Here is a 24,055-nt window from a genome sequence, read left to right on the forward strand (position 1 = left end):
ACGGACAAATTCCCCTCAAAGGTAAGCCTGTATATAACAAAAAGGACAGGAAACTAATAGAAGGTCAAAAAAACAAAGTATAATCAGGAGGGATGGGCTATCACTGAGGAAGAAAAGCTAGTCATCCCCTCCAATTAATTGTGGTCACTGGTGAGGGAGGAACACGGAAAAACACACTGGGGAATTGACGCCTTATGTCGCAGGAAGAACGGCCAAATTTATGACATACACCAATATGGTTAGATCATGCTCTGTTATTACCCGAATAGCCTGATGCTTATAGCAATCTAGCAGGGGCGGATAGCATCTCACACAAGATTATTGGTCTAAAGCACTCAGACAAAACAACTGCAAGAAAACAACCCCACCTGAAAGAAAACAATCCCCTTGTGATTAGCAGTCACGTAGATCTTGTCCTTGAAGGAAGTGCCAGCTGCTTGCAACAATATTTTTAAGTCCTCAGTCGTGTGATAAGGGAACATCATTATGGCAACTCCTCATAGTCGTCCTGGTAGCTTGGTTTGCTCAGTTGCAGCAAGTCATGGCCTCCTTGCTGTTTCAAAAATTCCTCAACAATTCCCCCTTTTTCTTTTTGAGCAATCCAAAAATTGGCCCAGCATGCCAATTTTTCGAAGTTGTTAAGTGCGGCCGCAGATGCCACTCCTGGCACTAAAACTGCCAATGCCACTCTAGCCGCAACACCAAGCAATTCAACATTATCATTGCAATCTGGTGCGAGCAATGCCCATTTATGTCTGGTGATCTCACGCCACTGCAACAAGCCAGGAGCAAATATAGTAAGTTTATCTAAGTAACATGGACCTCCAATAGCATTTGCAGGGATACCTTGCCAGGCCCTATCCCCGCAAATCAGAAAAACATCAGGAGGTAAGTCCATAGCTGTACGATTGTTCCAAACGCTATAGTTGTTACCCCTTGTCTCCGTGCCATAAGCCCCTAAACCCTGCCTAGCAGTGTCATTGTAACCACAGGTGTTATTTGTATTTCTGTAACCATATGGCCCTTCTGAAGTCACATTTGTCCACCCTGTTAGATTGTGTTTTTTAAAAGGATTTAATCTTTGCTGTAAATTTCCAAACACAAAACATGTTTGAGTCCAATTCTGTGATGTGTTCCCAATCCTCTGAGACCCAAGTAACTGTAACTCTTTTGGATCCCAGGGCAATGAGACATTAAGTGAATTTATCAGTTTCACTGAACATGCAGCTACTGATGAGGCACTGAGGCAATCGTTGGTAGCATACTGGCCAAGCTCAGAAGGGTCATACACAGGTATACCTATGAAGCAAGTCCTGAATGGATCTGTGGACGATGCCATGGACAGACAAAATTCTGATATACCAGTCTGATTAGCCCATGTCACCCACGGATTTCGTCGTGGCTCGATCTTGGTCACAAGCGCAAGCCCTGCTGGCAGTATTAGAATCACCATCAACAACTTCTTTTAAGTTCATTAATTGTTCCTTTAGAACCTGATGTGATTGCTCAACAATCACCTGGCCTGTGGGAAAATATGTAATACCTATGATATGCTTTACTCCCCACATTTTCATAAATTTTCTAACTTTTTCGCTAACATACGCTGGACCATTGTCTGTTTTGGTTTGCTGCGGCACTCCCATAACGGCAAAACACACCATCAGATGTCTACACACATGGGGTGCTTTTTCTCCCCCCCTGCACATTTTCCCACATGAATCCTGAAAAGGTATCAATACTCACATGCACATACCTTTTAGTACCAAATTCCGGCACATGCATTACATCCATTTGCCATACCTCAAGTGCTTTAATACCCCGTGGATTAATATCCAAACCTAACCCTGGTCCATGGTGACTACAAGAAGGGCACGCTTTTACTGTTCCTTTCGCCTCTGTCCAGGTAAATCCAAGCATTCTCCGAAGACCCTTTGCATTCTGATGGAACATTTCGTGCGACACTTGCGCATGTGCAAAATCACTCTGAGGCCCCATTGTGACTATACTCACCAACTTGTCTGCTTGTGAATTACCTTCCTCTAACCCAGTCGAGAACTGATGGCTACGTATATGGATAACAAAGTAATGTGCAGTTCTCCCCTGAATGGCATCTCGCAGCTGCAGAAATAATGACAACAATCTGTCCCTCTTAGTTTGCCATATCAAGGCATCCTCTCTCCGTTTTACCACATTGACTACATACAGAGAGTCTGAGATGATATTGATTGGCTCCTGCATCCAGCACTGACAAGCCCAAACAACTGCTGACAATGCCAATGTTTGTAATGAATCCCCTGTCTCCACCCTTTCTTTTTGCCACTGACCAAGCACCACAAACGGATGAGACACGATTGCTAACTAGTAACGAGAGTGCAACTTTTGCTATATGTCTGCAAGCAGCGCCAGCTGCAACCTTATAAACTATTTGTGAAAGAGCCTGCCATTACTCATTTGCCAGTTTAATCTGCTCTGTGTTTCTTCCTAGCAATAAAGGTAATAGTATAGCTAAGTTGTCATTAGTAATTCCTACAGTGTTCTGAACCCACTGAATATTATCCAGGAAAGTTTGTACAGTTCCCACTATTCCCTTTTTTTTTTTTTCCAACCAACCAAATGCTTTCTGTAGATTTTTCTATCAATCATCACAAACATTGCAATAAGCACGGTACAACAAGCAACAGGGTGAAAATCACATGCAGAATTACAATTGTAAAGTAGCGTGCCTACTAGAATCTACATCAGTCAACAAGCCACTAAGCGCTAGAGATGCTGCTTCACAGCGATGCTAAATCTCATTCACATAGCACAATCACACAGTGACACAAAGAGGCCTCTTACACTTCGCATTCATACCACAAGAAAATATCACTTAAAATAATTTGTCCGCGGCTTCAGGAGGTCCTTGTCTACTCCCGCGGTGAGCGGCTGAGAGTGGAGACCCCTCCGAGGAAAATGCTCGGGGTGCACCTAGGGGCATCCATTCCACAGTCGATCCCACAGCCAAGCAGAGTGGCTTCTGGCACAAGGAATGATGCTATTATAGTTTTGTGCAATTACACCAAAGAGATGCATTTCAATAAGGAGAAAGTGTGGCGTTGATGATTTGTTTCATGGTTTGGTTTTTTTTGCGAGCATTTGAACCTTACACATGCTGTTGCTGTTACACTTCCCAGGATATCTAATTCCTGTGACTCTGCATGTGAATAATACAATACAGGTGCACTCGCTGCTCTACCAAAAATAACAGCTCCTTAAATACTAGAAACAAGTTTTCCTTTTGGATATGTCTCAAATGTGCCCTCTCAATGCGCTGAGCAACACCTACAGCATACTGCGAGTCTGATACAATATTCAAAGGTACTAGGTTTTTCTTTTTCTTTTGATTCGTCTCTCCGCATCCTGCGTCTCTCTGCGTCCCGTGTCTCTGCATGTCCCGCATCTCTCTGCATCTCACCATGTCCCCCGTCTTACCACGTCTCGCGTCTCACCGCGTCCCGCGTCTCTCCGCGTCTCTGTTCTGCATCTCTCCGTGTCCCGCGTCTCACCGCGTCCCGCGTCTCACTGCATTCCGTGTCTCTCTGCGCCATCACCACATGCTGCTCAGCTTTCATACCGCACAGTGCATTAATCACTGTCCGCCACGTCCCACTTCTTTATCCAGCTTTCCACTTGAAATGGCTTTATCCCATATTCAATCTCCTACCTCCCACCGCTCTTCTGGGCTAAACATTAGAGGAATTTTCTTCAGAAAACCCTCCTTCTGGGCCCAATGCACCAAGTCCTTTATCTTCTTTACATTGCAAGATACTCCTCTCTTAGAGAGAATACTAGAGAGAAGCTGGATGGCTGCTTCCTCCTCCATGCTTCCCCGGATGAGTTGTAGGGTTGTGATCCCCACCCCGCTACTGTGTGCTACTTGCCTCACAGCACTACTCATCCCCCATCTTCACCGACTCCTCCGTTCTCCCTTGGAAGTTTTGAGGTCCGGCTCAATCACCGATGTCCCGCGTCTCAGGTCCCTGTTCCACGTCTCACCTTGTCCCGTGTCTCTCTGCATCTCTGTTCTGTGTCTCTGTTCCGCATTTCTTGGCGTCTCTGTTCTGTGTCTTACTGCGTCCCACATCGTACTGCGTCCCGCGTCACACCACATCCCATGTCACACCGCGTCACTCCATGTCACTCCGCGGCCTTATATAACTATCTAATTGGGAAAATCATTACTAGGAATTTATATGCCACAATCACACAGGTAACTTGGCAATGTGACCTTTGCCTCCAGACTAATCCCAAGAATACCCCTAAGCCAAAGATGGGTCAAATTGGGAAAGGCCACTGGCCTGGCCAACAGTGGCAGATCGACTTTTCAGAACTCCCAAGAAAAGGGGGGTATCGATATTTACTAGTATTAACAGATACTTTTTCAGGATGGCCAAAGGCCTTCCCCACCAGGACTGCCAAAGCCTGAGAGGTAACCAAGGTGTTGTTACAGGAAATAATACCACGTTTTGGAGTTCCAGACACCATGTACTCAGACAGAGGGCCACACTTTATCTCAAAAATAGTACAACAAATTAGTAGACATTTGGGGATAGATTGGGAACTCCACACTGGTGGTGGAGTGGTCAAGTGGAGAAAATGAACCATTTAATCAAACAACAAATTGTAAGGTTAGGGCAAGAAGCTAACTTGCCCTGGCGCCAAGCTCTCCTGCTAGCATTGTTGCCTTTGAAATGCTGTACGGGAGACCATACGGGGTCCAGAAGGGAATATCTTCCCAGATTGGGGAAGATACACTAACTACTTATATGGTGGCCTTGAGTAAACAACTCAGAGAAATAGAAAAACATGTGGCTGGAACTCAGAGTCGAGAGTTGGATGGACCTGTGCATGATATACAGCCTGGGGATTATGTGTATGTTAAGTCTCTTGCAGAAAAGACTTTGGAGCCTCAGTGGGAGGGACCATACCAAGTACTCCTTACCACCTACACTGCAATAAAGATCAGAGAACAAAGTGCTTGGATCCACCATTCTTGAGTGAAGAAAGCTCCAGAGACCCCTTGGAAAATAACACCAGGTGACCACGAGCTGAAACTAAGGATCACTAGCACGAAATGAGTATACTCAGGATGATTTGTGTTACCAAATGGCTGGTGATCATACTGGTAATTCAAGGATCAGAGAATATCTTTGGGGAAGAGGGGCAGAACGTGTGGCCTTAGACTCAGGCATATAAAAAGGCCAATGGATATTATAGATATCCAGCACCCAAGGAGTTAAATCTGTCAACGTTGGTCATGCACGATACAAAAGTCTATTTAGAAAATGAATGGAGCCAGGATAATAAAACAGGGTTTCCACAGCTTCGTGGAAGAGTAGGACAAAAAATAAAAATAGGTTGTAGACTAGTTAATGGATCCAACTACCAAACAGTTTCTGAAATATCAATAAAACCCAAGGGTGGGAAGGAAACGGGAAATGTGTCAACCCAGGAGGGATTGTTGGTTGAATTTCACCTTAGAATCACCAACCTTAGTGTGGTGTATGTGGGCAGGGAGGTGTGGGGGGATACCAGGGTGCAGGTTGGCGTTCCAATTTCAGATAAATTCAAAAGGCCATTCCACTCCATCTTACAACCAAATTAACTACCTCAACTAACCCCCTACCCACCGAAGCACCAGCTAAGTCTGGGCATAAAGTTTATGAGATTGGTCCATATGTGGTAAGAAACACAGGCCAACACCTACTGTTATTTAATCCGGAATGGTCCCTTAAAAGTGTTGAATTAAAAATGCAGACTAATATCTTGGGGATCCAACCAAGGTGCTCCCCTTTCCTAAAGACATCATTCGATGGTTGGATGGCATGGTTACAAAAATGGAAGTACCTTAGAGGAAAGAGAGATGTGACTGGGATACTAGGTACAGGTTTGGGAGTCCTAAATGGAATAGACTCAGAAATATTAATGAATAAATTGGCTACTACCACAAGTGATTTGACAAAATTAAAACAGCCCTTACAGTCACCCTTTTTAGCATTAGGGACTAGCCAATGGCAGGTGTCAAAAGTATTACTGTGAATGGAAGAGACTAGGGACCAAGACCATAGAGTAATAATTGATACACTCAGCATGGCTCAAGATAATGTATCTTTAGCACTCAGCTGTATACAAGCACAGTTATGGATGCAGGCAACAGCGGCTCTGATCATTAGAGAAGGGAGCAAAGGCGTCTTCCCAGTTGAAGTCCAAAAGGTTGTTTGGGATAATGTTACTGATTTTGAGAGGAAATATCAGTCCTGGTGGGCTCTAGTAAATTTTACCTATGATCCCATTGCTAATATGGCTATGGCCTTTGTGCTTACTATACGTAATGCTACAGTTTATGTTATTCATCCTATTATAGCACTGGGATTAAACCATGAGGAGATGGTGCTCTACCCTTCAGATCATAGAGCATGGGCAAGGATGGTGAATGGGAAATAGCAAACTAAATCTGGAATCATGTGTTACCCGGGAACAATGAGGGTTCATCTGTGAAAGCAGCATGATTGATGCACAGGATGTATGTCTTGATACAGAACAAGGGGTCTGCCACTTTGAAATTCACCCAAATACTGGTCAAAAGACCATACTTGTATATATTGGGCACGGTTGTGTGTGTTTAAGAACGGTTTGCGCTCTTGTAGAAGTAGATGGAGAATTTCTCTCTCTCTAAAATCATTCTAACTTCTGTATTTGTAACTTTGTTAGGATTGTTGGATGTGATTTTCTGTATCTAGCACCGGTAGTATCCCACCAGCTGATCAAGGTGAATTATACGATGTATCATAAGTTATTGCTAACACCTATTGGAATGAATCTCACGTTGGTAAGACAATTGGTTAAAACATCAAGACTTAAGATCCTAAAAGATATCCAGGAGAACAGTGAAAAGACCTTAATAACCATTCATTATGACACCAAGGAGATAAGTAGAGTTTTGCAAAGAGTGAAACAGGAGGGGGACCATCACTGGTGGAATACATTCCTAGGATGGTACCCAGCAGCTACAGGGATCCTAAATACACTGTCATTCAATTATCGTCTTGCTAATACTGGTTGGGGTAAGCTTGGTGCTATCACTCATGATGGAGAGAATTGAAACTGCAACCTTAGTGGGACTGTTCCGAGTGCTCCTGACTACTGAGACGACAGTAAGAACAGTTGAGAAAGGGTGGACTCGTACCTCAGTAAAAGTATCAGTTAACCCTGATACCTGAGAGACTGCATTAACAAAGACTTTTAAGGTTAAAACTGTTAAAACTATCTATTGTAAACCTTTAACTTCTCCTTAGAATAATTCTTAATGAATTAATAAGTAAAAGGGATTGAATTACACAGAATTGGAGTGTTTCCAGGGAACACTCTCTGGAAGTGGGAGAAAAAGAAAAACAAAGAAACCCCTTTGTTCTCTTATCCACGGATATCAGAGACTCAAGGTTTACCCTTCAAGCCCTCTATTGACACAAGTTGCTGGAACATTCCTTACAACTTGACACTGTGATTTTCGCCTAGTTGCACTAAAGAGTCTGGTTGTTTGCATTTTACAAGGTTGTCTGGTAAGCTTTCTTATCACTGCAAACATATCTCAACACCACATTCCTTCCTTCTAAACAATGTAACAACTCTTTGCAAAAAAACAAAAACACTGTCTTACACCAGCGCTCAGTTCTCTGAGTGAAGATCATCTTAACCTGGTGTGGAGCAGTAACTATCAGAAGATACCCAAAGGTTAATTTCCTGCTCTCTTCCACCAGAATAGCAGTTTCGGCTACAGCCTGAACACATTCAGGCCATCCTCTGGAAACTGGGTCCAGCAGTTTAGACAAATAATCCACTGGCTGCCTCTTATCCCCCCACTCCTGGGTCAGTACTCCTAATGCTGCTCTCCGATCCACAGTAGCAGAGATAAAAAGGCTCATTTAATGCAGTAAGAGCTAAGACTGGTGCTGTGATTAAGCTCTGCTTCAATTTTTCTATTTCCTCCTTTTACTCTTCTGTCCATGCAAGTATATTAGGGTCCCCCTAGTCTCAGCTTAGTGTCCCCCAAAAGCGGCACTGTTATCCCAGTCCCTTCTACCCCCATCACCTTTAGTGTTTCATTAGTTAATTTAAGCCCTGATACTTTACAGGCCAGCAATGACCTAGCTGCCCCAGTGTGTTGGGTTTACATGGCAAGATTCTGGTAGCAGGGGGTTGCAGAGATGGCCCCTGTGAGAAGAATCCAGAAGCTGTCCCATGTTAGATAAGGGCCAGTTTCAGCCAGCTCCAAAGGGGCCCACTGCTGCCCAGAGCGGAGCCATGAGCAACACTGTTTGTGCCTCTGTGAGAGCATGTTATAAATGAAGTCTCAACTCAATCTGAATTTAGTAAAATTTATAAAAGGCAAGTAAACAGCACTGGGTGCGCGGGGAGTCTGTGTTCTACCAACACGCACACACGAACATCAAACTTTATAAATATACAGAACATTGCTTTTACATACTAAACCTGAGTACACCCATACATATGTAAAATCAGAAAAGGTAAACATGGCAAAGTTTTCCAAATTCTGGCAAGTGTTTAACAAAAAATCCTTTAAGTCTACTACTATTAATGTCCATGACTGGGGGAGCATAGTTGGAGTTGGGAATCCTGGTTGAAGTGCTCCCAAGGCTTTTTCTGTTACTCCCCTGGGTGACCTGGATGTGCCTTTTGACCCAGGCCCTATTGCCCTTGAAAAGGAGATGGATATGCTTTTCTTCAATCCGGGAAGATTAGTATACATAAGGCCCGAAGGCCGAGTTGCTTGACAACTTAAAGCAAGGCATATTGTTCAAAAGGAATGGAAAATGAAGACTGTTGTTTGTAATCAAGAAAATGAATGGAAAATGGAGACTGTTAAGTCATGGAACTTAAAGGATTGTCTGCTACCTTTTCTGATTGTACATATGTATAGGCATACTTGGGTTTAGTATGTAAAAGCAATGTTCTGTATATTTAGAAGGTTCAATGTTCATGTGTGTGTGTTGATAGAGCACAGACTCCCCACGCACCCAGTGCTGTTTACTTGCCCTTTTAGAAATATTACTAAATTCAGATTGAGCAGAGACTTCATTTATAAGAGACTGGGCCCCCACTCCCAGCCCCCCCCTCCCCCCACACCATTCAGGACAGGGAGAGTGGATGTAGAAAGGTGCCCCTAGCTTGTTTCTTTGTTTCTCACCGTTCCAGCCCATCAGCAACAGGTAATAAATTTTATTAATATCTCTATGCTAAGTCTGCTTTGCCCATGATTATAACTGCAGAGTCATCTCCCTGTCCTTATCTCAACCCTTGAGCCCTTTCTATTTATCAAGGGCTCTCAGTGGGACTAGTTTTCTGAGAAGCCCAGACTCCCCTATTCTGAAATTTATAACAGCAATCTCTCCAACTTCTTCCACTCTGGATATTCCTATTTGAAGTGGCCGGCCTGGCCACACTTAAAACTTCTTCTCAAAGCCTGTCCCTGCTAGAATTTAGGCTGCAACAGAGGTAGCTTTCCCTGCCTGTCATTCCTTCATTTCTCTTACTCTCCCTTCCATCCTGGGCTTGACTTCCCCTGAAAGTTTTCTTCCTCTATCTTCCTCTATCTCCAGCCCTCTGCCTCACTACCTGGACCACTGTGGACACCATTAGTTTTGCTCTCTGCATTTCCTTCTCATCTCCCCTCCTGTCATACACCTTCAGGGCCTCCCCCAGGAGGGTCTCCAATGACTATTCACTCCATCCTCCCACCTTCTGGAGCTTTTTCTGTGTGTGAGAAACACTCTGTAGCCAATAACTTAGGCTCAGGCGAGGATCTCAGTGAAGTAGCAATTTATTCGCGATTGCAATGGCGGGCGCCCCACAAGCAGAAGAGAGCGCATCTACTAGTTCCAAAACACAGTTTATATACCTTTTGATGGCAGGACCCTCCCCTGTTTCCCCACTGAGTGGGTAATCCAGGTTCACAATCTATCTGATGCTTCACAAACAATGCATGGCCTTCAGTTGCCGGCCTGTTAAATTTCAAATTTCTTTTGACATGTTTACTGCTTGAAGTGGTAATGTTTCTTCACTTATCTGACTTAACTTGACACCGTGATTTTCACCTAATTGTCCTAAGGAGTCTGGTTGTCTGCATTTTACTAGGTCGCCTGCTAAACTTTCTTATCACTGTAAGCATATCTCGGTACCACATTCCCTCCTTCTAAACAATGTAACTCTGCAAAAACAACATTTCTATTCCCACAATTCCCTCCTTTTCTTTTTTTTATAAACTGTTGATTTTTGAAAAACCTTTCTCTAAGGTGTAATTTGGGAGATTTCTTCTTCTTCTTTGCTTTCTTTGCTTTCCATCTCCTCATTATCTCCTTATCTGAGTAAGGTGGTAGCTCCATGGTCATTTGTTTCAATAGTGCGGTTTCAGTTAACCACTGTACTAGTCCTCTTACACGGGGGATAATGCAGCAACCAATGGCTGTCAAAACTCCTACAACTACGATCAAGGATGTAAATATGCCTACTTTTTCTGCCAATTCACTGGCAAGTGTGGTAAGCACTTGCAATGCTCTAGTTACCGTGCTATCCGGGGCAGGTTTGTTGGGTATAAAAGTGCAACAATGGTTGTCCAGTATCACACACACACACCCCACCTCCTTCCTCCGCGAGCATCATATCTAATGATGTTCTGTTTTCCCAAGCCATTTTGCTGGTGGCATCTAGTTGTTCAGCGATTCCTCTCATCGCATCCCTTGCATAATTGATGACTCTCTGCTGATTAGAATAAATATAATTAATCCAATCCACATTCTTATTGATCGTTACCCACCAGAACAGTGACTCAAACCCTGCAGCAATTTGATTCCTGGCTTTCTGTTCATCGGAAACTCCTCTAGGCACCCCAAAAGAATCTATGTATACTCTGTCATCGAATGATACTCCTAAGCCTCTTTAACTTCTTCTGGGTATTTGTGATGTTTCTCTTTCAAATGCCAGGGTGAAGGGTATAGCTAATCGAACAAGCGCACAAGTGCCTCCCCAGTTATATGGTAGGGTGGACCGTAAGATCTTCCCTCCACCGTACCACCAGAGATCTGCCCTGGGGATCTCAAGTCTTGAGCAGTTTCCCATCAAGTCCTTGGTAGCACAAGGCAAATTCTCCCAGATGCCAGGTAGTACTCACACCCTGCCGTGAGAGGCAAGCTGTATGGTTACCTATAGCTGTAGAGAATGCAGGGGGAACCGTGATATTGTTATCATGCAAGAAACAGCAAAGAGAGTCTTACAGGCCCCATTTCCCCAGGCAGTCTTTTCTTGGTACAATGCAATCATACATCGCATCCCTTGGGAGTCTTTGGTCCACCCCCATGGGAAGGTCACTATCTGGGCAATCGGTCATCCTGAGGCACAAGCATAGCAGTAGCTATGGTTGAGACTCTGGACGGTATATTTGACCCATTCTATCCAGGCATTCACATCCCCATACCTTGTTTGAACTGACACATTTCAGAGGGCCTCCTGTTTTCTCTCCTGTTTTCTCCTTGAGTTTCTCCCTTTCTCTGATGGCAGTAGAGGATTGTTTCCATACAGCTATTCTCAATCTGGCTGTTGGGTCTCTCCCAGTTATTTGTTCTCTCTGCTCAATTGTTGTTGGGCATTTAAATCTCCACAAGCTAACACCTCACAAACATCAAACGTGACAGATTGTGGTACATAACCCTCTGTCACAGTCACCCATATTTTGATGGGGTATCCCGTTTTTGCTATTATCTGGTCATGCCTTTTCCAAGTTGCCAATTGACCAAGGCCTTCTCTGAGGCCTAGAATCACTAAAAACAAAATTAATAATCAATTTTTTTCCCTGTCATTATTTTTAAACCTTAGGTTTCCAAATAATTATCAATACAGAAAATAAGATGTACACTACTACTATGACAACCCCGCCTTGGGAGCACTGCAATTCGCTATAGGCCTGTTCTTCCTCTCAATCACAAGTCACAGTCGTTAGTTACCTGTGAAAATAAAAGGTTAGTTTACAATTGTAAGCTCTTATCCTGCTCAGAGTCCACTATGAGATTTTTCTCTTCAATTTCAACTTCCAACAAGTCTTTTGTAGGAATAGCTTCCCAGGTACTAGCGTCGACGGATGCCTTCACTCGAGTATAGTGAGTCCAACCTTTTCCGCAGTTCTTACGGCTGTTTCAGTGGTTAGTAATTGTCCTTCCCATTCAGGCCGGAGTTGACTCTTTCCAGGTCCGAATCAGGACCCGGTTTCCTGGGTGATGGTGGTGAATGGGGAATTCCAAAGGTGGGGTTTGAGCCAACAACCCACAGGTCCTGAGAAATGACAAAGAAGAGGACAAACCCAGAATACAGTTCTTAAGAAAACTCTCTTGTTTTGAATTGTGGTATCTCATCCCTTCTGCCCAGATAGGGCAATCTGAACAGCATCTCATATGGTAAAATTCCTATATCCTTTCTTGGTGCTGTTTAAACCTGTAGGAGTAAGCATTTTACCCAAGGAAGTTGGGTTTCTAACACTAATTTAGTTAATTGCTTCTTTAATGTCTGATTCATTCGTTCCACCTTCCCAGAAGAGGAGGGGTGCCAGGGGCTGTGAAAATCCCACTCAATCTCTAAGGCCTGCTTTAACCCTTGCAGTAAAGCTTACACCCATCTAGTCACGTGGTCAATTAGGACAAACAAGTAACTCAGTAAAGTTTACCTGTATACTTTGGAAAGGTCAAACCCCTGGCTCCCGTCCCCCTCTAGATGGGTTACAGAAGACCTTTTTATTTACCTTTTGACATATGGTACATCCTCTGCATATGTGCTTCGCTAAAGTGTATATTCCTACACAGACATACTTTCTTAGCACAACATCACACATTGCTTGCACCTCCCAATGACTCTTCTGATGTAAAACAGTTGATATTTGCCTCATTATCACTTTATTCAACATTTCTCTCCCATCAGGGAGTATCGATTTTCCTTCAGACTTCATGGCTCCTGATTCCTAAAAAAAATCTTTCTTTTAAAACTTTTTAGTTCTTTCTTAATTTTCAACAATTCCCTGAATCCTCTCTGCATTTATTCTGTTTTCCTTCAGACATTAGATGCCTTAAATACCTGACTTCTCTTTCTCCATATTGTAATTTATTATTATTATTTATTATTATTATTTTTTAATACTCCCAAGCCCTGCTTTCCCAGAAATTTGAATAGCTTGTTAGTAGCTTTCTTCACAACTCTTTTCTCCTGTCCTGACAATAGAAAATGATCCACATATTAGTAACATTAATACCTCTTTGGGAGGTTATAATTGCTCCAAAATCTTTTTTAGAATTTACCCAAATAGATAGGTGGCCCTGTAAACCCCTGAGGTAAAATTGTCCACCTATATTGTTGCTTCCGCCCCCATTTCAGGGTCTTTCCAGTCAGAGGTGAATATACGTTTGCTCTCAGGGCCTGAGAGCACTCCATTAATAACACTGTTATTCCAGTCTAATAATTTACTATTTGAATGCCCAATTTAATCATCAAATCCCTTCCCAACAAGTTAGTCCCTGCCTTAGGTACATACAATAATTACCCAGTGATCATTTTATCCCCTAGTCTCAGCTTGGTATCCCCCAAAAGTGGCACTGTTATTCCAGCCCCTTCTACCCCCATCACTTTTTAGGGTTTCATTAGTTAATTTAATCCCTGATACTTTACAAGTCAGTAATGACCTAGCTGTTCCCCAGTGTATTGGGTTTGATGGCAAGGTTCAGGGGCTGTGAGTGGGGGGGTAGGAAACTGCAGTGGCAGCCCCCGTGAGAAAAACCCAGAAGCCTCCCCGTGGCAGGTAAGGGACAATTTCATCTGGCCCCAAAGGGGCCCACTGCTGCCCAGAGCCAAGCCATGAGCAATACAGTCTGTGCCTCTGTGAGAGCACATCCACGAAAACAAACAAACAAAGAAACAAACAAAAACCTGCTGCTCAACAGCAGTTGGGAGAGCGAGAAACCCCCCCCGCAGACACCAAAGTCAGTGCAGAAGGAGGGGGAGGAGGCGCTCCAGGCGCTGGAGCCGAAGCCCCCCTGCGGCCGCTGGAGAGGCCCCTGGTGGAGCAGGCTGTTCCCCCCCACCGTCCCCCTCCCCGATGTTTGGGAAACTGACCAAACACCACAGCAAATATGCAAATATACCAAAACTTCTAGACTGTTACTTAGATAATGCCTACATCACCTTTCCCTGCTCATTCAACTTCAAACAGCTCTGTTAAATATTATGTGTCACACTTTTAACACCTTCAGCAACCCTTTTAACACTTACTTTATCTTTCTCCAGCCTGTACTTTTCTAATACCAGCACCAAAGGCTCAGTCAGGGTCCAACTTAATTCCATACCTTTTCCCTCCAAGATAAACAACATATCAATATACCATATTTCATCCCATTTTCCTTCTTTCCTCCTTCTTCCACTCTGGATATTCCTATTCGAAGTGGCCAGCCTGGCCACACTTAAAACATCTTATCAAAGCCTGTCTCTGCTAGGACTCGGGCCACAACACAGGCAGCCTTCTTTGCCTGCCATTCCTTCATCTCTCTTCCTCTCCTTTCCATCCTGGCCCCGACTCCCCCTGAAGATTTTCTTCATCTTTCTCCAACCCTCTGCCTCACTACCCGCTGCACTGTCAATACCATTAGTTTCACTCTCTTTTTTTTTTTTTTTCCTTCTTATCTCCCCTCCGGACACACACCTCCAGGGCCTCCCGCAGGAGGGTCCCCCAGTGACTGTTCACTACATCCCCCCACCTTCTGAAGCATTTCCTGCGTATTTTGCCAGGCTTTAATCACACAATGAACTTTCAAGAGCCCTTGGGATACTGGGTCCTCAGGTCTCATCCCCAAGTACTTTCTCATTCTGACCCCAAGTCTCTCATATGATTTCTGTGTTGCACACTATTGTTACTCCAGCCAGGATTGGCAAGTGGGTATTTCTGCCCTGCCGGTATTACCCCTGGTCCTGGAGGATGAGCTCTTTCCCATTCTTGTATAGCAGCTCTCCTCCTGATCATTCCCATTTCTTTCCCTGTAAACAACATACTTACAGGCATAATTCCCTTCCCCAAGAGTATAAGTCAGGTCGTAGGAACTGGTCTAATTGTTCAACTAGGCTGTTGGGGTCCTCGAATAAACACTTCCTCTCCTTCTTAAAAGTCCTAACCTCTCTGCTGCTAAGGAGGAGGGGGAAGTTCACCTAAGAGGATACACGGTTAGTGTTAGTACTGTTAGTACCAGGGAAGGCAAAATTCTCAACATATCTTCTACCTTGTTCTAATTCTTGACAGAGCCTAGAGCACGATCCTTCTTTAGGGACAGTGTTAACTACAGTCCCTGTCTCCCTTCCTGGAGTGACTGCTGCTGCCACCGGTACAGTATTAGGATTATAGGGAGCATAACTTGGCTCCTTCTCCGAAAAAGGAAGCTTATTGTTTACACATAAATGTAAAGCCTGAATTTTCATCAGACCCCTATTTTGGCCAAAACACTGCTGTTTCCTTAATTGGTTCTTTTGTCCAGACTGATACACAATATTTAATTTTATTTTTTTTTCTTTTACAATCCCTCTAATTTTGGGATTATGTTTCCAATTTCTTATCATTCTTCAGGAAGAACTATTAGTAGGCACTCCCCCAGGGATATCTCCCTGTCCCCTGGAACTCATATTTTCCCATTTTTCCTAACCCTCGCCAGTATGTGCTACAGAATTTTCCCTTCTGCAGGGTACCACACACCAACGTACTGAAAGATGGGGGTGTACCGCCAAGCACTTCCCTGTGCCAGCGTTACCGCACACCTGAGTTTACCAGATTCCTGGTGTACTTCCAAGCACTTCCCCGTGCAAGGATTACCGTACACCAGATTCCCCTGGTGTAGTGCCAGCACTTCACCGTGCAAGGGCTTACCATACACCAGATCACCCGACCCCCAAGGCAATACTTAATATTTCTTACCTTGGTCTGTGCACAGAGTTACCGGATCGATTCTTAAAAACCCGGAGTGCCTACCTTCTTCCTTTCCCCACTACTTCACGGATCCTGCCTCTTTAACCAGTCTCGGGCCCTCTGTCAGCTTTCCGCAGAACCGCCACCGTCGATGCACAGGACCGCTGAAATCAGCGGGGCATGCCTTCCTGCTGCTGCAGCGGTGGGGCTCCCCAGTAGGTGACTGGATCCCGGACGAGCCCCCAAATTGTGAGAAACACTCTGTAGCCGATAGCTTAGGCTCAGGCGAGGATCTCAGCGAAGTAGTAATTTACTCGCGATTGATTGCAATGGCGGGTGCCCCACAAGCAGGAGAGAGCGCATCTACTAGTTCCAAAACACAGTTTATATACCTTTTGATGGCAGGACCCTCCCCTGTTTCCCCACTGAGTGGGTAATCCAGGTTCACAATCTATCTGATGCTTCACAAACAATGCATGGCCTTCAGTTGCCGGCCTGTTAAATTTCAAATTTCTTTTGACATGTTTACTGCTTGAAGTGGTAATGTTTCTTCACTTATCTGACTTGACTTGACACCGTGATTTTCACCTAATTGTCCTAAGGAGTCTGGTTGTCTGCATTTTACTAGGTCGCCTGCTAAACTTTCTTATCACTGTAAGCATATCTCGGTACCACATTCCCTCCTTCTAAACAATGTAACTCTGCAAAAACAATATTTCTATTCCCACATGTGTATCTGGTCAGGCTTTAATCACACAATGAACTTTCAAGAGCCCTTGGGCTACCGGTGAGAGAGGGAGTTATGTATAGGCGTATCGTGAAACTTCATGCATATGTAACTCTTTCTTGCATATAACCAAGGAAAGTTGCTGCATCAGGTGTGCACAACTTTGGCAGGACTACCCCCTGTGCTGCCCAGCGCTGAATAAACATACCTACTTTACAATCTTATTGATTGTGGAGTCCGTTTTCCGCAAGTCAGTTTGGAGAGCCAGGCAGGAGACACTCTGCTCGGCTGCAGGATCGACTGAGGAGCGGATGCCCCTAGGTGCACCCCGAGTATTTTCCTTGGTGGAGCCTCCACTCTCAGCCGCTCACCACAGGTGCAGACAAGGACCTCCTGAAGCTGTGGACAAACAGTATGCTTCACAGTACAGGAAGGGCCTGTAAGTCGTAAGTGTGGCCAGGGCAGCTGGTAAATCGCACAGAGACATCTGGCGTGCAGCATAGTCCCTGTATGGGAGGAGGGTACCCTACAGGCTGACCGATAGAGCGGTCAAGGGAGATTTGGTGACCGATATAGAGCGGTCAAGGGGTATTTGCTGACTGATAGAATCAAGGGGGATTTGCTGACCAATAGAAAGGCCGCTAGCGATCTTGAGAGTAGATCGAGCAAATCCCAGGTTACAGCTGCATCCCAGTTTTGGGAGCCAGGACAGACCTGCTAATGACTGTATAAGAAGCAGGAGAAGGGGAAGCGGGCCTCTCACAATTGTGACAAGGTTATCTGGGTAATATTTGCAGCTGCTGGAGGGATATTAATTGGAGTGTTAATAATTGTATGTCTTATTTGTGGATGTCTGGGTATCTCATGTTGAAAGCATTTGTGTAAGTGTATGTGTTTGAGACAAAGTATTGTTGTGAAGTGAATTACTCCACGAGGAACACAGCCGGAGAGGATACAAACAAGTTTGGTTATTGTTTTAACTGATATATTCTTGTGGTATGAGCGAGAAGTGCAAAGGGCCTCTCTGTGTGATTGCGTGATTGTGCTGTGAGTGAGACGCAGCGTCGCTGCGAAGCGAGTGCGGATGTCCGATCTGCGGTTCCATATTCTCCACAAGGGGAGCGGCCGGAGACGAGCGAAGTGCGTGACAGACCGAAAAGAAGTGCTGTTTTATCCAGATGTTGATTGGTGGTGCCCAATATATGGGCCCGGCGGTGCATCTTGTAATCCTGTTTTTGTTCTTAAATGTTTTTTTGTGTGGCAAGGAGGAAGGCAGGAGCATTATCTAAGTAACAGTTTAAAAGCTTTGGTATATTTGCAGTGGTATTTGGTCAGTTTCCCAAGTATCGGGGGAGGGGGGCTGACTGATTATCAAAGCAGGAGAATGGAGAATCACTTCTTTAGTGGTTCAGGCTTGAGCCATGGGAATTTGGCAAGAAGGGGGAGAGCGAATTTATTTAGGCCTCAATACCTTTTAAACTCCCATACTGTCGGATACACAAGAGTGATTCCTTGTTTTGTATGGGCTTACTAACAAAGTGTATGAGAAAAATTGGCATTCGGCTTGAAATTTGGTCCTGTTGAAATGTAAATTTTGTGAAAAAGGTGGTAATGTTTGTCTAGAAGACAGAAGGCTGAGTGCTTCAGGTTGTTATAAATGAAGTCTCAACTCAATCTGAATTTTGTAATATTTTTACTTAAAAAAGGTATAAAAGGTATAAAAGGTATAAAAGGCAAGTAAACAGCGCTGGGTGTGCGGGGAGTCTACACTCCACCAACATGCACACACGAACATCAAACATTCTAAATATACAGAACATTGCTTTTACATACTAAACCTGAGTATGCCTATACAATCAGAAAAGGTAACAAACAATCCTTTAAGTTCCATGACTTAACAGTCTCCATTTTCCATTCCTTTTGAACAATATGTCTCGCTTTAAGTTGTCAAGCAACTCGGTCTTCAGGCCTTATGTATCCCATTCTTCCCAGATCGAAAAAAAGCATATCCATCTCCTTTTCAAGGCCAATAGGGCCTGGGTCAAAAGGCACGTCCAGGTCAGCAGGGGGCGGAACAGCAAAAGCCTTCGATGGCTGTAGCAGCAGAGGGGCCCATGGCATAGCAGTCAGATCAGTGGACGAGCACGCAGCTCCCTCACTGTCTGGCAAGCCACATGCTTCTGACTGTGGTCCCACATGGCTCTTTAAGGCCTCAGAGACTGCTCGCCAGGTGACGAGCAATCCCACTGCAACCTTGCCATTTTTAGTTGCAGAGTCCCACACCTTGACCTCAATTTGGTCCCATGTTTCAGGATCATAAACTGTCTGATTGTTAATAAAGATAATAAGCTGTAAGGTTACCAGGACAGTCTTTGTTCCTAAGGACGTATGATTCCCCATAATGTGCAACTGCTTACCAGCGAGAAGCAGTTGTGTGCGCGACTGCTTCTCTCAGCTCGAGCTTCTCTCCAGCTCCAGTGCGACTATTTCCAGTGACTTTCTGTACGAGCTTTTCTGAGCAGATTGCTGAGTTTGGCCGAACCTATCTTCATGAGGCAATCAATGTGCCTGTTCCCGTCCTGGTCTCCATTCTGCTAGCCTGTTCCTCTTCACTTCTTTTTCCTGCTTCTTTATTGATGTAACTTCATTGTGCTGCCTTTTTTCTTCTTTTTTTTCTCTATCTTGAGGACAGGCTCCCCTCTTATACCCTTCTCTCCACAGCAGTTCTTTTCAAAACAACTTTTCATTAGTCAAACAACTTTGAATATAACAGTGTGAGGAATGTTTTAACAATTCCAATTCGTGTCCATAAATTTGTGTCCATAAAGAACAATTCTGTTTGAATCCTGTCTGCCTCTGGGCCCTGCACTGGCAATTTAATTCTTGAACCACAGATGCAGTGTATCCCAGTCTCCCCCTCATTCTAGTCAATTTATCACGTCTTCAGAAAACACTCCCTAAATTTATGAACCTGTTTGCTTTTGTTATTCCGGACTTCTATTTCTAACAGTTACAGCCTTTTTTCCTGTCTTCTTCGAGATTAACTTAACACTGCTATAGATGTGTCTGTGAATGGCTGGGGAAGAATGTTTTAATTACTCGTGAAGTGTCAAATAAGAAGCTGTTTGTGTTTGATGTCTGGGAGTTTCAGAACAACTGATAACAACTAGTGACTGTTATGGGATACTATGAGGATCCTTGGTATCTGGCCAGGGGGGCCAAGAGATTAAGAGGAAGGAAAAAGAAGCTGAAGGACGGTTTGGAGACAAGACCTGTGGAGAGTGTACAGAGAGTGTTCCATAAACTTGGAATAGTGCCGAGTAAGTACAAAGGGTGAGAGGAAGACTACGAGCCTTCAGCATGAAAGACCCCCAGAGACCCCCAGAGGAGACTGATGCGCATGCTCCAGTAGGAGGGACTGGACCCTGGAAGCTAATTATAATAATCTATTTTTTTTAGAAGTAGTAATGAATATGTATTAGTCTAGGTGCATAAAAATCAGCTGCTTGATGTAACTGGTGTGCGTCCTGGTGGAGCGGAGACTCCCGGTGCACCCAGCGCTGTTTGCTTACCTCTATTCCTTTATATTCTTTTAATAAATCCTACTTTTTTATTTAATCCTAATTTGAATCCTGAGCCATTTATAACAACAGCAACAGCAAACACCCAGAAACATCCATGGCTGGAGAACAAGCAACCCTGAGACTGCATGGAGTCTCCTGAATCACCCTTCTTTGTTCCCTCTAAACTCTTTTATATTCCTGATGGCCTCATCCTTAAGAGTCTAATGTTATCTCAACCACGGGGCTTCCAACCCCCATGGCCACATTCCCAAACCTCCCCCTTCTTTATTAATATCAACCATTTTCTCAACACGAATTACCACTCCATATATAACAAGGTGTTTTCCCGAAGTCCTGTGGCTTTATGATTGGAACGGGGCTCATTAAGAATCTGAAACAGTAAAGTTTGTACGTGGGAAGAAGCGTTCAGTCCCAGAGAATTGGGATATTTGGGAAGAAGATTAGGAAAATATGGTAAAAACCCGCAGTAAAAAGGTTTGCGTGGAAACTGAAACAAGGGACAGTAACTAATATAAATAAATAAAAGGGAATGGGAAATCAAGGAAACAGGTAATATCCAAAACAAAGACGTTTTAAAGAAAGCCTCCTTGGGTGCATATTGGCACATTCGAAGGATATTGTTAGAACTGGGGGCACGGAAAGGAAGAGGACTTTCACTAAGTATTGCAATCAATGGTGGCCACTACATAAGCTAAATGGCCACTTTATGGATCAATCGACTATAAGGCTATCTTGCAACTAATGTTTTTGAGGAGAGAAGGAAAATAGGATGAAATGTAGTATACTGATAGGTTGTTTCAGCATCTTAGAGAGAAAAGGAGTGGAATTAATTGGCCCTTGACTGAGCCTTTGGTGTTGGCATGAGAAAAGTACAGGCTGGAGAAAGATAAAAGGAAGTGTTAAAAGAGTTGTCGACGGTGTTAAAGGTGTGGCATGTAGTATTTAACAGAGCTGTTTGAAGTTGAATGAGCAGGGAAAGAGGATGTAGGAATGTTAATAGTTCTGCCTCAACAGGAGGCTGTGATCTCAAAATCACCGGTGTGAGCCCTTTGGGGCAGAGGGACCATGATGGGTCCGAGAGAGTTGTCATGGAAACAGAAGAGCAGCTAACTCTTAAAACAACCTGAGTTTATGAGTGAGCTCAGATTGCCGATGGGACCGCTCAGGGAACTGCTGACAATTGCATTCCCCTGACCGACCCCCCACTGAGACTATAGTCACCCCGGAAATAATGAACGGTAAATACCAAAATCTGGTTAAATTGGGAATGGAGAATCAGTTCCAACAAGGTCCAAAAGAAACCCCTATGGAATTTTTGGACCAACTTTGAAATGCAATGGAAAACAAAACAAAACAAACAAACGAAACAGGAGAAAATGGGGGCTAAGTTAGAACAAGGAAAATGGACGCTGCCAGACAGGCGAGAGATACGGCCAAAAGCTTATGCGAAGCAAATACTGGGACGTTTGCATGCACAAACACATTGGGGTACAAAGGTGTTAAGTGATCATTTACTAAAACAATTTGGTTGCATTGCTTGTTTTTGAAATAGCAAAGCAAATTACACCACGTTGCTTAACTTGTCAGAAGATAAATAAGAAAGTGTTTTGACAAGCAGCCACGGGAGGGAGAAAAACAGCTTATAGGCCTTTCGAGAGGGTACAAGTTGGTTTCACTGAATTGCCCCAGGTAGGGAGGATAAGATATCTATTGGTAATAGTAGATCACTTAACGCAATGGGTAGAAGCTTATCCCGTAGCACGAGCTACGGCACAAATGGTGGCAAAAATTCTATTAGAACACCTGATACCTAAATACGGGATAATCCCGTACATTGATTCTGTTCAGGACACACACTTTACTTCTAAAATAATAAGATTATTCTGTCAATCATTGGGTATTCAGTGGGAATACCATACTCTGTGGCACCCACAAAGCTCAGGGAAAGTAGAAAGATTGAATCAAACAATAAAACAACAATTGGCTTGAATGATGAATGAAAAAAAAAAATGGACCTGGCTTCAGAAAACAGAGGCAATTGGCTAGCTTCTTTCTAGGGCAATCAGCCCCTGATATCAGAAAGAAATTGTCTTAGGCTGCAGGATAAACTTACAACAGTCAGGAATGATGGGGACCTGGGGCATTTACCCTAGCAGGTCCATTAGTTGAAATAAAGCTAGGGAATGAAGAGAGAGGCTTGAAATTTTTGTTGGTTACGGGAGCTTCTTTCTCTGTGTTAATTAGTCTGTAAATGTAATAGGAGCAACTGGCCAAAAGGAAAATGCGTGGGGTTTTTTTTTGCAGTGCTTGAAATTTAAATTGGGAAAAATGATTGAAATTACAAACTGAGAAAAACAGTCAAGTTTGGTTCATGGTACTGGATTTAAAAGATTTTTTCTGCCTGCCCGTGGCAACTGAAAGCCAGAAACTCTTTGTCTTTGAATGGGAAAATCCTAATAGAGGACGGAAAACTAAGCTTACGTGGACAGTGTTACCACAGATGTTCAAGAATAGCCCCAACATATTCGGGAACTGTGATCTTGAAGCTTGAAAGACCCCTTTGGGAAAAGGGGACATTGTTGCAACACACAAATGATAGTTACTGAAGAAGAAAAGGAATGTGTATAATAGACTATTAGTTTACTACATTTTTTCGGCACCAATACTGTGAACCCAGCCTCTTTCCTTAGTAACAGAGTTTCCAGATTACCCATTCATGATTGCAGCAAGACCACAGACACGGTATACTCCAGCTGACGAGACTTAAAGTACACAACCCTAGAAGATGTGGAGGATTGGTATATAGATGGCAACAGCTTCGTCCGCAAAGGACTTTGCCTCACAGGATATGCGGTAACAAACATCAGCCCAAAAGGCAGAAATCATCAGATTTACAGACTTGGTAGAAAAATTAACTTCCTGGTTGCCAAACCTAACCTGGATGAAACAGTTGTTTATCACAGTAATCGTGGTTGTGGTTTTGTCCATGGTTCTTTGCGTAGTGATCCGATGTACCTTATGGTGTTTTAAGAATACAGGAAACTCCTACAGCGAGTGGAAAAGAACAAACTCAGAAACTGGAGTCTAACATATTTTGAAAGAGTGATAGATAAACACTATATTGAATCTAGAAATAGTAAAAGAATTTACTAACTTTTTAGAAAAGGGGGGACTGAGAGAGGGAGTTAGGGGAATCTTATCAAGTAGAGATAGAGTGCTGACGGCATGAAACAAGGATGGTGCAAATTAACTAAAGCAAGAAGCTTTGGTCCCCTTACCAAGGTCAGTCTCCTAATAAGAGTGTGAGCCTATCTTAAGAAACTGGTAGAAACTGGTCCTGCGGATGGACAAGAGCCAAGAAGCAACTGAGTCTGCACAGAGACAAGAGGTCAACTAGCGGTGACGAGGAAGAGTCATCAACCTTCATCCCCAGGACCCCCGATGACTACCACCAGGACACACTGTGCAAGCGCAGATGGGAGGAGTTTATGGAACTGACTCCTTGGAACTAATTTTAATATGAAGCGGGGACAGGTTATGAATATGTATAGGCGTATTGTGAAACTTCGTGCATATGTAACTCTTTCTTGCATAAAACCAAGGCAAGTTGCTGCGTCAGGTGCACACAACTTTGGCGGGACTACCCCCCGTGCATAAACATACCTACTTTACAATCTTACTGATTGTGGAGTCCATTTTCCACAAGTCACC

The 24,055-nt window shown here is 43.8% G+C and overlaps 1 long non-coding RNA gene across 1 annotated transcript in view; it reads left to right on the plus strand.

Annotated features, from left to right (window-relative positions):
- Positions 1-23,988, plus strand: part of LOC137847177 (uncharacterized) — a 69,778-nt gene extending 45,790 nt beyond the window's left edge. The window contains exon 2 of the long non-coding RNA XR_011090826.1: positions 23,896-23,988. This is a non-coding gene — a long non-coding RNA (uncharacterized lncRNA). The remainder of the gene's footprint in view (positions 1-23,895) is intronic.
- The last annotated feature ends 67 nt before the right edge of the window (positions 23,989-24,055 follow it).

Source organism: Anas acuta, chromosome W (genome assembly GCF_963932015.1).
Source record: "Anas acuta chromosome W, bAnaAcu1.1, whole genome shotgun sequence".
Classification (NCBI taxonomy): Eukaryota; Metazoa; Chordata; class Aves; order Anseriformes; family Anatidae; genus Anas; species Anas acuta.